The sequence below is a fragment of the Vicugna pacos genome, chromosome 3, assembly GCF_048564905.1.
Source record: "Vicugna pacos chromosome 3, VicPac4, whole genome shotgun sequence".
NCBI classification, from domain to species: Eukaryota; Metazoa; Chordata; class Mammalia; order Artiodactyla; family Camelidae; genus Vicugna; species Vicugna pacos.
The window spans coordinates 16,008,594-16,024,569 of record NC_132989.1 but is presented as its reverse complement, the minus strand read 5'-3'; the positions used below and the strand labels follow the sequence as shown (position 1 = coordinate 16,024,569).

Genomic DNA, 15,976 nt, shown 5'->3' with positions numbered 1-15,976 from the left:
CAGAAGATCTTACACCCTTTAATGGATGAGCACTCACTGATCTACGCCAAGGCAGCACTCTTAACTGGCTGTGCAGTTTCATTTTTCAGAATGCCTATGTTTTTCACTACACTTTCCCACAACATGGTGAATCAGAGAATACAGGGGAAGAGTGAGGTCTGTTTCTTTTGAGGTTACCCTAAGCAAGTCCCCTTCTCTTTCTGAGCCTCATCATCTGCTTCTCAGTAATCAAAAAGGATGGGAAGAGATGATCTCTGGGTTCACTTCCAGCTCTGAGATTCTATAATTCCATCTGCTGGTTTTCTAATCAAATCTTACCAAGGAGAAACTGTAAATCTATTTATCTACATAACAGAACCAGGAAACTCAGCCCGGACCCTTGGATTCCTTGGTCAGTGTGAACCACACATATATGTCTGGCAGCCAGGAAGAGACTGGCAGGCCACCAGAGCTGGAAAGGATGTAGACCTCTCTGTGTTTTTCAGTTTTATACTTTAAAGCCTCTAAGATTAAAATGGGCTCCCATGGGCATTTCCGAGTCTGTGGCAGGTGAGAGGAAGGCTCCGTCTACAGGACTCAATCCCCTTCCCAGACCTCAAGCAAAGCAGCTCTATCTTTTTTACATTTTGAGTCTGGAATAACCTTCTATTTGAAATACATAAGTACAAAGCCCTAACTACTGAAGTGATGGGGTTCCACCCTTTGTCATCCTCTACCTAACATCATTCCCAAAGTGAGATGATGCACGTGCACATCTTTTTTTTTTTTCCCTAGGCAGATGATTCTCAAGCGTTTACTAGATTCTTAAAAGGATATGATTACCCACCCTCAAAAGGGGTTTAAGAAAAAAAACCCTGAAAATCCTCATAGGAAACAAGATGATTGACCATTTTAGGCAATGTACTATTTTAATCATAACAATACAGTTACCTCTTTTCGCTAGCTAGTGTCCTAATGCAGAACATATAAATAAGCCATGTTTCTAGGAAGAGCAAAAAATAACAAACAGAAAACATCCACTTCCATGGCTTAAAATACAGCCTCTTCATTGAAGATTCCCAAAGTCATAGCTTTAGCCTAGAGCTTTCCCAGATTCACATCACATCGCAACTTGGATGATTAAAAAGCATTTCAAACTGAATTCTTCACTTTCCACTCCAACACAGAAATCTGCTCCTCCCTTACTGTTCTCTATCTCAGTAAATGGCTTCTCCATTTACCCAGTTACTCAAACCAAACACTATCTTTTTCTCACATCTTCCAACCAAACGATCAGCAAACTCACTCTCTCTCAATCCTGACTTTTTTTCATTACCTCCAAATCCAGCACCTGGTCCAAGCCACCATCTCCTTTCACTGGAATACCACTGAACTCTCCTAACTCGTCTCCTGCAGGCTCCACGATCATCTCTTTTCCCCACAGTAGCCAGAATATTTTTTTAATGTAAATCAGATCATTTCTTGCCTGTATAAAATTCTAGTGACTTTCTATACTTAGAATAAAATCCAAACTTATCATAGGCAACCAGACCCTACATGATCCGGCCACAGCTCCTCTCCAATCTCAACTGTAGCCATGCCCCACCCCTGCGCTGCCTTCTTGCTCACTGGTTTTGCTGCTTTCCTTGACCATCAAAGCAGGCGCTCACCTCAGGCCCTTTTCACATGTTTCCTCTCCCTGGAACTCTACCTCACTTCCTTAATGACACAGCTCAAAAGTCACTTCATTGACTACCTAAGTAAAATATCAGACCTCATTTTCTGAAAGTTTCTATCCTCTGTATCCATTCTATTTTTTTCTTCCTAATATACACATTATATATATTCCATTGCTTCTTTATTTGATCTGTCTTCCCCATTAAAATATGTTTCAAGAGGGCATAGTTATATCTTGATCACTATTATGCCCTCAGTGCCTAGAAAAATACCTGACATATTGTACTCTCATCATAGATATTTGCTGATTCAACTAAGTAATTAGTTAGTTTTGCAAATGAGGAAACTGAGGCTTGAAAGTTTGTAATTTTCCCTCTGGGAGGTAATATATGGACCACACCAGAATATAATATTATAATTTTTAAAAGTATAAAAATAAAAATTCATCTTATTTAGTTACTCTTTACTAAGAGTTAACAAGTGCCAAATACTGTCCTTTTCCTCCTCCTCCAATTTCTGAGTCTTTATCTCCATTGTTAGATGAAAAGACTAAGGGTCAGAGAGGTTAACTGACTTGCCAAAGTCATACAGCCAGCACTTGACCACACTGGGAAGCCAGGGCTGTGAATTTCAAAACTCAAGATTTATTTTGCATAGTTCTTGTCATCTTATCACACTTACATCCACTGTTAACAAGGCAATCTCCTCATGAAAGTGAACATTTGCTTTAATTTTATGCTGACCATTTATTTCCTCTTTTTCTGAGATCAGTGCCTTGCTTTTCCTTTGTGGAACCCCTCCCCGGCCTCAAGCCCAGTGATGAGCACATGATCAGGACTGGGCAATCAGAATGGACCATTCTCTGGCCACAAGGATTCATTAACTTTCCAGCTAGACGACTAATGCCAGTCCTGAGATTTTTGCTACAAAAAGTCCTTCCCCTGGTGTTGCTAAGCTTATAGACTTTCAATTCAAAGTTGCTGATGACCATCAATGCCACTTTGTGGGGAGAACTTGTCTGAGAATGAAGCTAACACTCAAAGGAAAACAGAGCTGCAACATAAAGAATGCCGTGTCCTGATGAAAAAACGTAGGGCTTAAGATCTAGCAGTATCTTAAGATGCTTTTATCTTGAACTTCCCAAATACATGAGCCAACAAATTCTTTTTATTCCTCTGTAAGCCAGTTTGAGTTGGGATCCAGCCATTATCTGAAATCCAAAGAATTCTGGTTTATATACAAGAAAATCAATATTGCGTCTGTACACAGATTAGAAGAAAGGAAAGCTGGAACTATAAAAATCAATTAAAAGCTAGCTAAAGGTTCATCTCATTGACACTGCATTTGACAATGTTATAACAAGGGAAAAACTATATATTCACAGCAATGTACATTGTTATATTTTTGTCATGGAAAGTCAATGAACAAATTTAAAATGACTGCCATTCAACAAGCCAGTGAGAACATGCTTTTTAGTCAGAGAGAAAGGAATAGTAACAAAAGAGAAGCTGGTGACTAGTACCTATCCTGAATTGATACACTGAATATAGTCCACTATTGCCTGCTATGCTCACCAGGGATATCTAATCAGAGCCATGATTATAGGGACACCACTTGCTGGAAGCATGGCTCAGAGTGACAAGGGTGTGCAAGGAATCACGCCTTTATCTTGCATACTTATATTTCTAACTCCTTAACAAAACACTACCTAGTTAATTAAAAACACAATCAACTGAGAACATCTCCTATGCTCAGACAAAAGCTATGTCACTTCTAAACGTTCTGCTAACTTAAAGTTCAGTTAAACCTTGTGTGCATGTGGTACATGTGCACGCATGTGTATATGTGTGTTTTAATAACAGTCTTGCTGTATCCTTGTCTCCTTCAGTCCTAAGTCGTCATAACCAGAAAAAAAGCACAGCAAGTCCTGGGAAGGGGTGAAAGAAGGAGTCAAACAACCCTTCTACCATGTGAGGTACAAATGAAGGTCTCTGTTTTCTCTCAGGGCTAGGACAAGTTCAAGCCACTAATTATTCAAAACACTTTATCTGTCACAAAAGTAAAGCTATAGCAACATACTCCATCAGATTCCTTGGAGCTTCTTTCCTTTGTTGGATACGCTGAGACTGATCTTTCATTAAAACACAAGGAGAAGGAGGAGGAAGAGATCAAATTCTTTATGTCGCCCAATGCTGGTTCCAACCCTCAGTTTTCTGGCTTACAAATTTTAAATAACTAAAGGGCAAACCCTGAAGGTAAGTACACCCCATCTTTATCCTTGTTCTTTAACTTAGAATACTCTGAGAGATTGCTGTGAACAGTAGTTAATGGTTAACAGAAGGTGTGTAGTTGCATCTCTATTATGAAGAGTATGAGCATAGGGCTCAGCTGTAAATAATCCCCACCTATTGGAGTGAAATATCAATGTAGTTTGGTACATTGCCAACATTTGCCAACCTGGAGCTTTGTCATAACCTCAGCTCGCATTGCTGCACTTTGGGTTTTTTTCTTCGGTTTTGGCTGCATGGGTGGATATTCATGCATAACTGTGCATGGATTGACCACGTTTCTTTATCAAGCACGCCTACATGGGTTAAATTTCTACATCAAAGGGCATACTCCAATATCTTTGCTTTGGACAAGTGTCAAGAATAAGTAAAACATTATTTATCTTTATTGCCAAATTGAGGGTGGGAGCTTGGCATAATGGAAGGAACACTGGGCCAACAGTCCCTCAGTCTGGCTACCAACTCACTGTTCCCATTCTTAAGAAAGTCTGTTTACCAATCTGGGTCTCAACTGTTTCATCTAAAGAATCCACTGGGCTACAGGATGTTGGGCAGGGTGAGCAAAAGGAGAAATTTCAAGTAATTAGAACTTCTCAGAAGTTAAAAGAACTTTTGAAGAGGTGAGTTGCTTGTCATTGGAGGTATGTAGGCAGCATGTGGGTAACTATTTAAGGATGTCTAAATGAGAGATGTGATTTTGATGACTGATAGGGTTTCTTCCAATGCTAAAAGTATAGGACTGTGACAGTTCATGTTAGTTCTGTTTCTCAAAGACCAAGTGTTTTGAATGGTTTTCCAATTTTAAAAAAGGATGCAAGCTCCATCCATATATACTGTCGCAAACAGGCTCCATCTATCAAGCATGATCACAAACATTTCTAAGCAGGTGGAATTAAAAGAACAATGGAATGTGTGATTTACTAAGGCCAGATATTTGCAAAGAGTTATCTGTCACATGCTTGTTAGTCTCATCACCTCACTGCCCTAACCCATTACCAGGCAGATGTACTACAACACCCAATCTCACCTGGATCAAACACACAAGCATTCCCCAAAATAGTCTTCTACATCCTGTGGTCATCATGATTTCCCAGTAACCTTTACTGAGGGGGAAAAAAAACTCTTAGATCATCTGAAAACTTGCAACTGTGCAAATTCTCACTAAATGGAAGAAAAAAAATTGCTCTCCTTGGCTGTTTACTAGGACTTTGCTTTCTGGAAGATATTTGGAATTTGTAGGATCCTGTCTCAGCAATTTTTTTAAACCTCAATCAGTTGATTATACTCTGTAAAAGAATTTCTTTCTATAAATTACTCCTGAAAAAAATCACATTATTTGTTTATCCAGACACCTAAATGAAGGTAGTACACAAGTGAAAATGTGTATAAACCATAAAAAAAAGAATCTGTATTTCAGGGGCTGGAACTTCATTGAAACTGTCTTTTTCTAGGCTGGAGGTCAATATGCCATTTGTGCTGTCACCTAGAAAACTTTAGTCCTAAATAAAAAGCCTCTAGCTGTTTCCTTTCCATAAATGAAAATCCATACAGATGCCAATTCAGTTACACTTAAAGGACCACCATACTGATATATACAATTAGCATGCAAGATGGCTCTTAACTTTTTTCAAAATAACTAAGAAAATATTTTTCCTAGGTAAATAAACATTTCTGAGCTGGGAACTTTAGCTCCTTTATTAAAAAACTGATGTTTTCAATAGAGGCACACCCACTCTGCCTTTGGGGGGAAATGGATTATAAGTAAAGGGGGAACATGAATTTCTATTCCATGTAGAACTGAGTGGAGTATATCTAGAATATTTCTAGAAATCAGATGTTTTTTAAGGAAGCGATCCCCCGCCGCCGCCGCCAAACAACGTGGTGAGGAGAGTGCAGTTACAAGAAACCAGATCCAATTAAATATGGATCTGGACTATTCATGAAGAAAAGAGGATGATTCAGAAGGCATTTATTTATATATTTACTTTTCTGATCACCTGACAAATGTCTCACTCTCGATACGGCCATATGTTCTGTGAGGAAAGGCACAGTGCACAGGGCACTGCGGAGTGAATGGCATGACATGATATGAAAGTTTATACTTGACCATTAGGAAAGGAATTAGCCTTGTCTTTGCGTCGACAAAGTGGAGGTAGTGGGAGTCTCAAGAGAACTGAGCCTCACTGTGAGACAGACCATCCAACATCAGAGCTGTCCAATTACTGACCGTTGTGCCTTGTCAAGCAACAAGGTCCACCCACCTCAGTGGGAGGCTCGAACAGGAGCCAGAAAACCATAAGTCAGTCACGTTTGAGGGGAAGGAGCAAGTCTTGGATGATTCTGAATTCTGATGAAATCCAGGAATGCAATGAGAACAGAAATAAATAGAGGCTGTTTATTGTAGAGCAGAGGTTCTCAAGTTTAAGCATGCACGAGAATCACCTGGAGGCTTGTTAAAACACAATGGCTGGGCCCCACCTCCAAGTTTCTGATTCAGTAGGTTTAGAGTGGACGTTTTGCATTTCTAACAAGGTCCCAGGTACTGCTATGCTGCTGCGCTGGGGACCACTCCTTAAGGTTAAACATAGATTTCCCAAGTGTGGTTCTCATGCCTCCTGGAGAAAGCACATGATATTAGGAAGTAGGTGGATAGAGCATTAAGTACCATCGGATCGTATGGTAAAAAATGTGTTCTCTTTTCATTTTCTATTTTAATCACTGTTATTTACATCGAAGAAAAGGACTCACGTAAGTGTTAGTTTATCTTCGAGTCCTTCCTGATATCTGGTAATCTCTCGTTTATAATAAACAGGTCCAAGGCTCACAGTCTTTTGTGAGAAACACTATTGTCTTTCTGGGGTCCCGCCAAGAAGCAGATCTTGAGGTGAAGATTAAATAGATGCACATAGTTGATCTGGCAGGTGCAGGCACCCTGGCAGGGGAGTAATGATATAGGAAAGGGAATGAGGAATGTGTTATTAAGCCATCGAAGCTTAATCCCACAGGGAAGCTCTGGGCAATAGTGTAAAACACATGCCTCAGAATTACCCTGGACAAGTAGGAAGGGAACTGGGGTTCTGACACTCTCACACCCATCATTTGGGTTGTCTACAGGGGGACATGGATTCCCAGGCACCTCCAGTCCATCATGCTTGTAAGAAAAGTCAATTTCAGCAGACTGAGGGCAGCCCTCCAAAAATTATACAGATTCATCACTGGAAGTCTGTGGTTTATACAGAAACAGTGAGAGGATCTGCAGGAAAATGGGAGGAGCAGTGGTATTATCTGTTCCAACTATTTAGCTGAAATCTCATACATGGTTTTGTGTGATAAATTGCATTTATTTTTACAGTTATCTTCTATTTCTTGCAATTGGTACTCGTTTCCACTTACACTGTTTCTTTGTAAAATAAATTTATTTAAGGAAAACCAATAGATCTAAAGAAAAGTGCTTTGCAGATAATGCTCCAGGTGGCACAGGAGGGTGGCAAGAATCACAAAGGTAGTACCCAGATGACAGAAGTTCAGGAAATGCTGACAGTGATTTAAAGCAGAGATTAGCAGAGGTTTTTTTTTTTTGGTTTTTTTTCCTATGAAGGGCCATTTAACAAATATCTTAGGCTTCTCAAGTATAACATCATTATCACAACTACTCAACTCTGCTGCTATAGTGTGAAAACAGCCATAGACAATACACAAATGAATGAAGACGACTGTTTTCCAATAAAATTATTTATGGAATTTGAATTTCATATGTTTTTCACTTGTCACAATATAGTATTCTTCTTTTGATTTTTTTCAACGATTACAAAATGTAAAAATCATTCTTCACTTGCAGGCCATACAGAAATAGGCAGTCAGTCAAATAGTTTGCCAGCCCCTGATTCAAGGATTAGCCTTGCAATCTGTCCTCATTCTATCAATTGCCCATATGCCCTTGGACAAATTACTTACTTTTCTTAGCCTCAGTGGCCTCTTCTGTGTGACCCGGATGAGCACAGTACCAATGTCACAAGGTTATTGCAAAAACCAAATGAAAATAAATACTTATATAGCAGGTGCCCAGAAAATTCACAATGTAATGTTAGCCAGCTATTGTAACTAGGTGGTCTCCAGCTTCGCAGTGCCCCAGTCATTGGAGTCTGGATGTTTCCCACTCTGCTTCTCCACAAAGGCAGGTATGCATCTGGCGGCTGATCTTCCCTACTTTGGGATGTGTTTACAGAAATTATTTCTCTTCTCTATAGAACAAGCCCTCGAAAGTTGAGCCTGATAATGCCCAAAAGGTTTTATCACCACTGACTTCAGAGACCTGGAATTGGGAGCAGGTCAAACTAAAATTTGCATTTCATCTAAATTAAGTCACCAAATTATAGTGTTTAGGATCTTGCAGAATTTTGCTGCTGATATCAGTGGTTCTCAAACATTAGAAGACCTAAAAATCACTTGCAAAACTGCAGATTCAAGTGCCTCATTCAAAGCATTTTTGAATCAGTAGGTCCAGGAGTCTGCATTTTAACAAATGTCCCAGTGATTCTGGCACAGATGATTCATAGACAGCAGTTTGGGAAACATATCAAGGCTGGATCGCAATCCACCAGGTGAGCATGCCCTTCTGAAATCCTCTTTTATAGTTTTCCCCTATCTGTTTAAACGCTTCATCAGCCAAGAGACAAGGATTACATTATTTGCTGTGCATGCCAAAAGAAAGGTCTCTGCCAGCGTATTTACCTCTTCTGCCTTCATTATTTTCTATTTCTTTTGAAACCCCTTGAGTAGAAAACAGTATATACAGAACTCTCTACTTCAGATATCATGTGCTGATTATCATATACAATTAAGCATGCCAGGGCAATCTCAAAGGACATGAGCTATTTAGGGCTTAGATGGAAATTCTTGAGCAGAATCTGCATCTTTACTAGACTAGTAAGATGTTACCTCCCCAAAGATTGCTGCCTACAATTTCCTTCCAACAGCTCCTAAACAAACCCCTTGGGGAAAAGATAAAATCATATCCATAGATTTTAGAGGGGCCCATTTAACACAGAAGAGAAGACTCCTGGGGAGGAAGCAGGGGAGTGGTCAGGACACATTTCTATAACTGGTATTTGCTGAACACATACAAGTACTAAACCTTCACATGCATTACCTAATTTCATCTTCATATCATGTTATAAAGGAGAACTGCAATTATCCCCATTTCACAGATGAAGAAACTAAGCATAGAAAGGAGGTATTGTCCAAGGCCACACCACAGCCCAGACCTTTCAACCACTAAGTTATCCCATTAAGGATCCAGATCTCAGTAGTCCCTTATCTCAATTTTTCAAGCTTAATTTTATTAGTTATTTACATAGCTCTTTGAAACCTACAGAATGTCTACTGACACTTGAAAGATGATAATTTTTTTTTATCATATCCCAACTTTGCTCTTAGCACCACATGACTCTTGAGTTCCTCATTTTGCTTCCATAAGCCCCAGGTCTCCAGCTGTTCAATGTGGTTAAGATATCCAGCCCACCTGTCTTGCAGATCTGCTATCACTCATGAAGTTCAAATAAGATAACATATGTGAAAGTTCTCTGAACATTGTAAGAAGTTATCTAAAATGTTAATTTCCCAGGCTGTCATTTCTACAAACTACTTCTAAAATTCTGAGAAGGAAAAAAGAGTAAATTAGTTTTGTAAAATCATCTATGTCAAAAATCATACTTTCCAGACATCTGGGGTAGGTTGTAAAGCACCAAACCTGCAAATATTTGTGGAGCAGAAGAAATGCTGCTTCTACTTGGAAAGTAGACTAACTATCATGCTCAATGTAATGGAAATTTCGGGAGCCTGAGAATCAGCTGACCTGGGTGCTGGTCATTGTCTTGTCACTAGGTGACCTTGAGAGAGTCTTTCCCTCTCCCCTGCTAATAGATACAATGCTGTTTGGTGGTTAAAAAAAAGTGGTCAGATTGCCAGTGTTCAATCCACCACCTCCTCATGAGTGATCTTGGGCAAGTCATGCCACCTGTCTTGGTTTCAATTTCCCAATTATAAAAATGAGAATTAGAAACAGCTGTTTACTTTGAAATCATCCCCCAAATGGATTGATGAATGGATAGAAGAGTGGACAGACAGAAATATGATAAGGAAAATTAGTAAAATGTTCATTGTAGAATCTAAGTGGTAAGTATATGGAAGTTCACTATATAATTCTTTGAACTTTTCTCTTAAACATTTTTAACAATAAAATATTGGGAAATTTTAAAATGCAACAACAGTGTTGTCAGAAGAGTAGGATGAAACATAGACCTCTCAGCAATGCCCATGGTAAGTGCTTGGCATACCTCTGTAATGATTATTTACTGTGCAGGTAGAAGATGGGACAAGATGATAGATGCCTTCAGAGCTCTTATAATCTGTGAGTCAGAGCTGTGCCAGGTGAGCCAGAGACATGACATGCATGAGCAGAAAGAGAAGCCAGACCACATGGCATAGAAATCAGATGGACAGAGAGGAGCCAGAATGCAGCCACAGAAGTATCAGAAACCAGGAGGTATGCACAAACAGAAGCAGCAGGACCCTATGCAGGGGATGCCCAACATGGGAGTACCCTGAAAATAAAGGCAAGTGACCATCATTACATGTCAAGTTAATGTGTTTCTCTCTCAACTATTCCTTTGGTAGGAGAAATGCACCAGATTTCGAGTCAACCCTGTGCTCAAATCCTGTCTCTGCTATACTAGTTATGTGACAGCAGGAGATACTCATTAAAGCATCACTAGATCACTTGTGCTGGGAATACCCACCACAATATAAGAGTGAGACCTTGGCATTTATACCTCTGCTATGACCTTGGGCCAATCTGATTCTGTCTCTCAAGAATTTGAATGGAGATACACACTAATAAGAATATGTCACATTAATGATACAGCAATGGGGAAAAGACTGTGAACTCCCAGAGCTGAATTATCTGAAGATGACCTGGTTTCCAACCTTCCTGGGGTCTAGTTCCTTGAACTGACGAGAGCCCCATTATCCTTCCAATAAATTCCACTTTTTGCTTAAGCAAGAAAGTGCTGACTTTTATTATGTATACACAAAAATATACATTTACTAATACAATTAGCCTTCTGAAAACACAAGGTTGTTCTTTAAATTTGCAGACTTTGGCTTCCTCATCTGTAAACAAGAACAACAACTCTTCTTTCAGGGGTTTGATATAAAAATCAAAAAAGACTAGGTGTATATAACTCCACAATACGTAGTACATATTCAATAAACATTACTTGAATTGAACATGAGTTTCAGAATCACTACATCATTCTGAGCAAGTACTGAGAGTCACCTTGCCTAGGTGAAGGATGGGTGGCCATGCAAAATGAAATAGGTGCTGGTAATCAAGAAGAAAGAAGGAGTTTACAGAATTTGAAATTTGGTTTTAAAAGAAACTTTTCTGGTTGAGATTTTTAAAAATTTAATCAGTTACATCAATGTTCTGACTTGAGTTTCTGTTGGGTTTCTTCATTGTGCTAATGTTGATTTGAAAGGGAAAAAAAGTAGAAAGCCACAGGAAACAAAAGCTGGATGGACTAGTCAGAATTTATCTGGCAGTAGACAAGATATTAAATTATCTTTTATTTGGATTATCCTGTGAATAATGAGGAATTTTATTATTCAAATTGAGGTAGCAGTAGGGGAGGGTGGAAGTAGGGAACAAGAAAAGATCTAAGATCAGAATTATTCCAACCTAGAAACACTATAACTGACAAAAAGCAAAGGTTTTTCTGAAATTCAGAATGAGAAGCAAAGCTTAGATGCTTAGTGACAGATGTCAATTAGTTCCTAGCAATTATCGTTCTTTCAATCTTGCTCTATCCATTAATTCTCCTAAATCCAAATGTTGAGTTATCTTAAAAATAAGATATCTCTTTATTTTAAAAAATCTCAAGGGGGTGGATTGTGAGCTTTATTTGGTTATTAGGTTTTAATCATGTGGTTCACTATTGTGGTCCCTGGACCAGCAGCATCAGCACCACCCGGGAGCCTGTTAGAAATGCTAATTCTCAGACCTCAACCCAGAAGCACTGAAACCGAAATTCTGGGAACAGGGACCAGCAATCTGGGTGTTGATATAGGGTCTTAGAGGGAATAGTCAACTTTCTTAGGGCTTGCCTTGGATCTTTGAGCTTAACAGTAACTGGTACAGTAGTCATTCTTACTCTGGCTATATTTAAGTTAGCTCTACCAATAAGCCTGTTTGGTGGCTATTTACATCACACTATATTGTCCCCTATCCAACTACGTACAACTTTCTACTGCCTCAAGGTATAAAAACAGCACGCAGAATGGAAGAATGAAAGGGCAGGCCAAAAAGAATATGGAAGTAGGGTGTTGATAAAATATGCCAAAGTAATTTTGGTGACAGAAGTGATATCTAAAGTTTAGATGTGGTGAGGACTTAATTGTTTTGCTCCTTTCTGCCATCCTTCTTTTTCCCTGAGCTCCTCTCCCACCAATTTATCCAACCCTGTCACTACCCCTTTCACTCTGTGTATGCCTTGGAGCTATTTCTGAATAACTGGAATACAAAGAATGGGAAGACAAAAAAGGGAAGAAATCACATTATTTCAGCTGAACACAACTACCAACCTCGTAGTCTCTAGCCTTCCTAGAAGCAGACTTGATTCTGCAATTGAACTAGATGATGTTTAAGATCATTTCCCACTGTGACATAAAGATCCCATTCACTGAAGCCAGTTGACTGTGGGCGTTCAGAACACAGACCCTGGAGTCCACAACCCAGCCCCAGCTCTACCATTTCACAGCTGAGAGAACTCGGGCTTGTTATTCCACCTAAGTTTGAGTTACCTCAAAATAAAAGTATCTCTCTCATAGGACTCTTAATGAAGATTAAATGAGATCATCTATGTAAAGCATTTAGAACTGTACCTGGCACATAACAAGGCTAGATTAATGTGAGCTATTAGGATTATTATTACATTGTCTCTAAAACACTTCTCAGCCTTCAGCAACATCTTGAGCATTTCCAGACATAGCAACAAGGCAGTAAGAAACCAGGAGGCATAAAGGTAAATGTGTGAGGGTGGCTAAGTTGGAAGAGGGTGGAAAAGCACTTGGCAACACAGCAGTTCATCTGTCTATTAAAACACTTTGTTGTAAGGTCTTTCTGTACAAGGCCCCAAAACTTGTGCTTGTATTACAAGAGTGGTTCTCAACAGGGTTTGGTGAGGCTGGGGCACTTCATCCCCCAAGGAGACACTGGTAATGTCTGGAGATATTTTCGATTGTCACAGTAGGTAGTTGCTACTGGCACCGAATGGGTGCCAGAGATGCTGCTAAACATCCTATTATGCACAGGATAGTCCCTCCCAACAAAAAATTATCTAGCCCAAAACATCATAGTACAGAGGTTTGAGAAACCGTGAATTACAACTTTGTGTGTGAAGTTATCTTAATAAGACTTGATACATTTTTTTTCAATTTTCAAAAAGGCAATGATATGGGAGATTCTGGCACTGGATGAGAGGTGAAATTGGGTGACTTCTAAGATCTTTTCAACCCAAAGACTTAATGTGTGCTGTTGACCCTCAACCACAAACCTAAGTCAATCGACCATTTTCATTCTCTCCCCTTTGCCTAGTTCCTTTCCCTGAAGACAAACTGAATTTTTTTTAAGATGGTTAGATACTGGAAGCTAATCATAAGGCAATGGGGGAAATGTTTCTTGTTAAAAGAACATCAATGATAGAGAATTTCAGAGCTGGAAAAAGCCTTAGAAATGATCTAACAACTAGATTCTAGTTGAAATCTTCCATCCCATTTCACACATGAAGAAACTGAGATTTAGAAAGGCCAAGAAAGGCCGAGAGATTTGATCTAGGTCCGATAATGCTACAACCATCATAAGGCCCAGATTGTTCAAAGAAAAAACTTACTAGTCAGTGATAATATCAAGGAATTCCTATGTGTATTTGCTTTGAATTTTTTCAATGATCACAGTCTACAGATCTGTTTCTATCTCTGGAAATTCCTGAATATGGGTCTCACCTGATAAGGTGGTGGCAATGGGAATAAAAAACAAACAAATTAGGTTCAAGAGGTATTGAGGAAAACCAGATAAGACCTGCCTATTGATTAAGCCATCGCTGCTACTGATAAAGGAAGAGGAGAAATAAAGAGGCAAATTCAGTTCCAAGCCAGGGTGACTTGGGAGTTGATGGTGGTTCAACAGGAGATGGGAAAGTCAGGAAGTGGTCTAGGGTAGCTGGTCACTTATGCTGGGTTTCAGATGTTCTTTAGAATGTGAAGTTGGGGGAAGAGATGAGGGGATGAACAGTGTCAGGGAGGTTTGCAAGAACTCAAGTTGAAGAAAACATTCAATTTGGTGGTTATGAAGCCACTGTGGCCCCTCCAAAGACCAGTGCTTCAGGAGTGAAATCCAGAAAACTCAAGAGCACCACTGTCTTCTGGGCTCTGGGACCTCTGCTCAACATGGGCTCAACACTCTCTGAAGCTCCTTGCTAGGTTGATATGCCACAGTTCTCCTGGAGTTTAAATGATGAGCCAATCAACTATATAATAATAATTATAATAAATATGAGTTCACATGGGAAAAATAAACATAAGATAAAAAAAGACTAGAAAATGATACAAATCCTCTTTACTATTTTTTTCCACACTCATTTAAAAAAATTTTTTTTATTTTAACTTTTTTGGGGGAGTAGGAGGAGATAATTAGGCTTATTTAATGGAGGTACTGGGGATTGAATCCAGGACCTTGTGCATGCGAAGCATGTGGTCTACCACTGAGCTATATATACCCTCCCCTCTACACGCATCATTTTTTACGTGAGAGCTGCTCCTCAGAACTCCATGAGTCTCATCCCCTGTCCTGACTTTTTCCTTGTTTCTGGGGCACTGCATCCATCACTAGTGTCCTTTCCCTTCATCACCTGGGCTCACCAGCAGCGCCCAGCAACCTCTCCTCCCTCAGCACTGACGCTGAAGTTCCACAGAGAGGACTAGGCAAACACCCCCACCCCCGCCCCCAGGGTCACCACAGCTTTTCGATCCAGGGACTCCCTCCCAGCAAGGACAGCAAACTTGCCTCAGTGTCCTTCCATCAAAAGCCACCTTTTGGTTCCTGCCTAACCTGTACCCTAAGAAACATTTTTTGTTCATTTTAACGGACCAAGGGAAATCAAGCCAACGTTTTCACAACACTGAACTCTAGGAAGACGAGCTCTTGCCATGACTTCGCCTCTGCCAGCCACCGCTTCCCTGTATCAACAGCCACTTCTTCCAAAGGCAACTACAGCACAGTGCCACACACTGGGTCGCAAGCTGAGGGGAAATGCATGTGAAACTGGGCCTGGGATTCTGTGAACGACGACTGCAGGAAGCTGGCTAGCCCTGGCAGCCTCCGCGCGAACGCTTCACGCAGCGCGGAGTGTGCCCACACACTCACGGTCACTTAACACACACAGCCGGCTATACACTCCGGACATGCACATCTCGCCACACACTCACACACACAGACACACGCACACAGAACACTCTTTCTGTTACACATCCAAGACCATCCACAGGGTCCACACATGTACCCGGTCACACACGGTTATGGATACAAAACCCGTGTTACGCCTCTCTGTCTCACACTCTCTCACACACACACCCTTTACACACACTACCTCACAGAGCCAGCGAATACACCGGCGGTCTCACAAGTACTTACGTACACCGGCGCCGGGCACTAGCCGCAACCCTAGCGGTCCCACGCCGGAGGCATGTCCGACACAACCCGCCAGCCCACCTACAGCCTGAGCCGCCGCGCAGCCCATCCCTGAGGTAAAGCCGGTCCGCGGAGCCCGCAGCCCCCAGCCGTCCCCGCCGCGCCTCCCCGCCCCCGCCGCGTCCCGCGCACTCGTGGGCTCGCAGGGCCGTGACCCCCACGCCCTCGCCGCACCTACCCGCCGCCCGAGGCGAGGGAGCGAGCGCCCTGGCGGACCGGAGCGGCCACC

At 40.9% G+C, this 15,976-nt stretch overlaps 1 protein-coding gene across 1 annotated transcript in view; it reads right to left on the bottom strand.

Moving 5' to 3' along the window:
* HTR4 (5-hydroxytryptamine receptor 4) overlaps nucleotides 1–15,749 on the bottom strand; it is a 150,381-nt gene extending 134,632 nt beyond the window's left edge. The window contains exon 1 of the mRNA XM_072950119.1: nucleotides 15,691–15,749. The gene's annotated coding sequence lies outside the window, so the exon portion shown is untranslated. The remainder of the gene's footprint in view (nucleotides 1–15,690) is intronic.
* Between the last annotated feature and the right edge of the window lie 227 nt (nucleotides 15,750–15,976).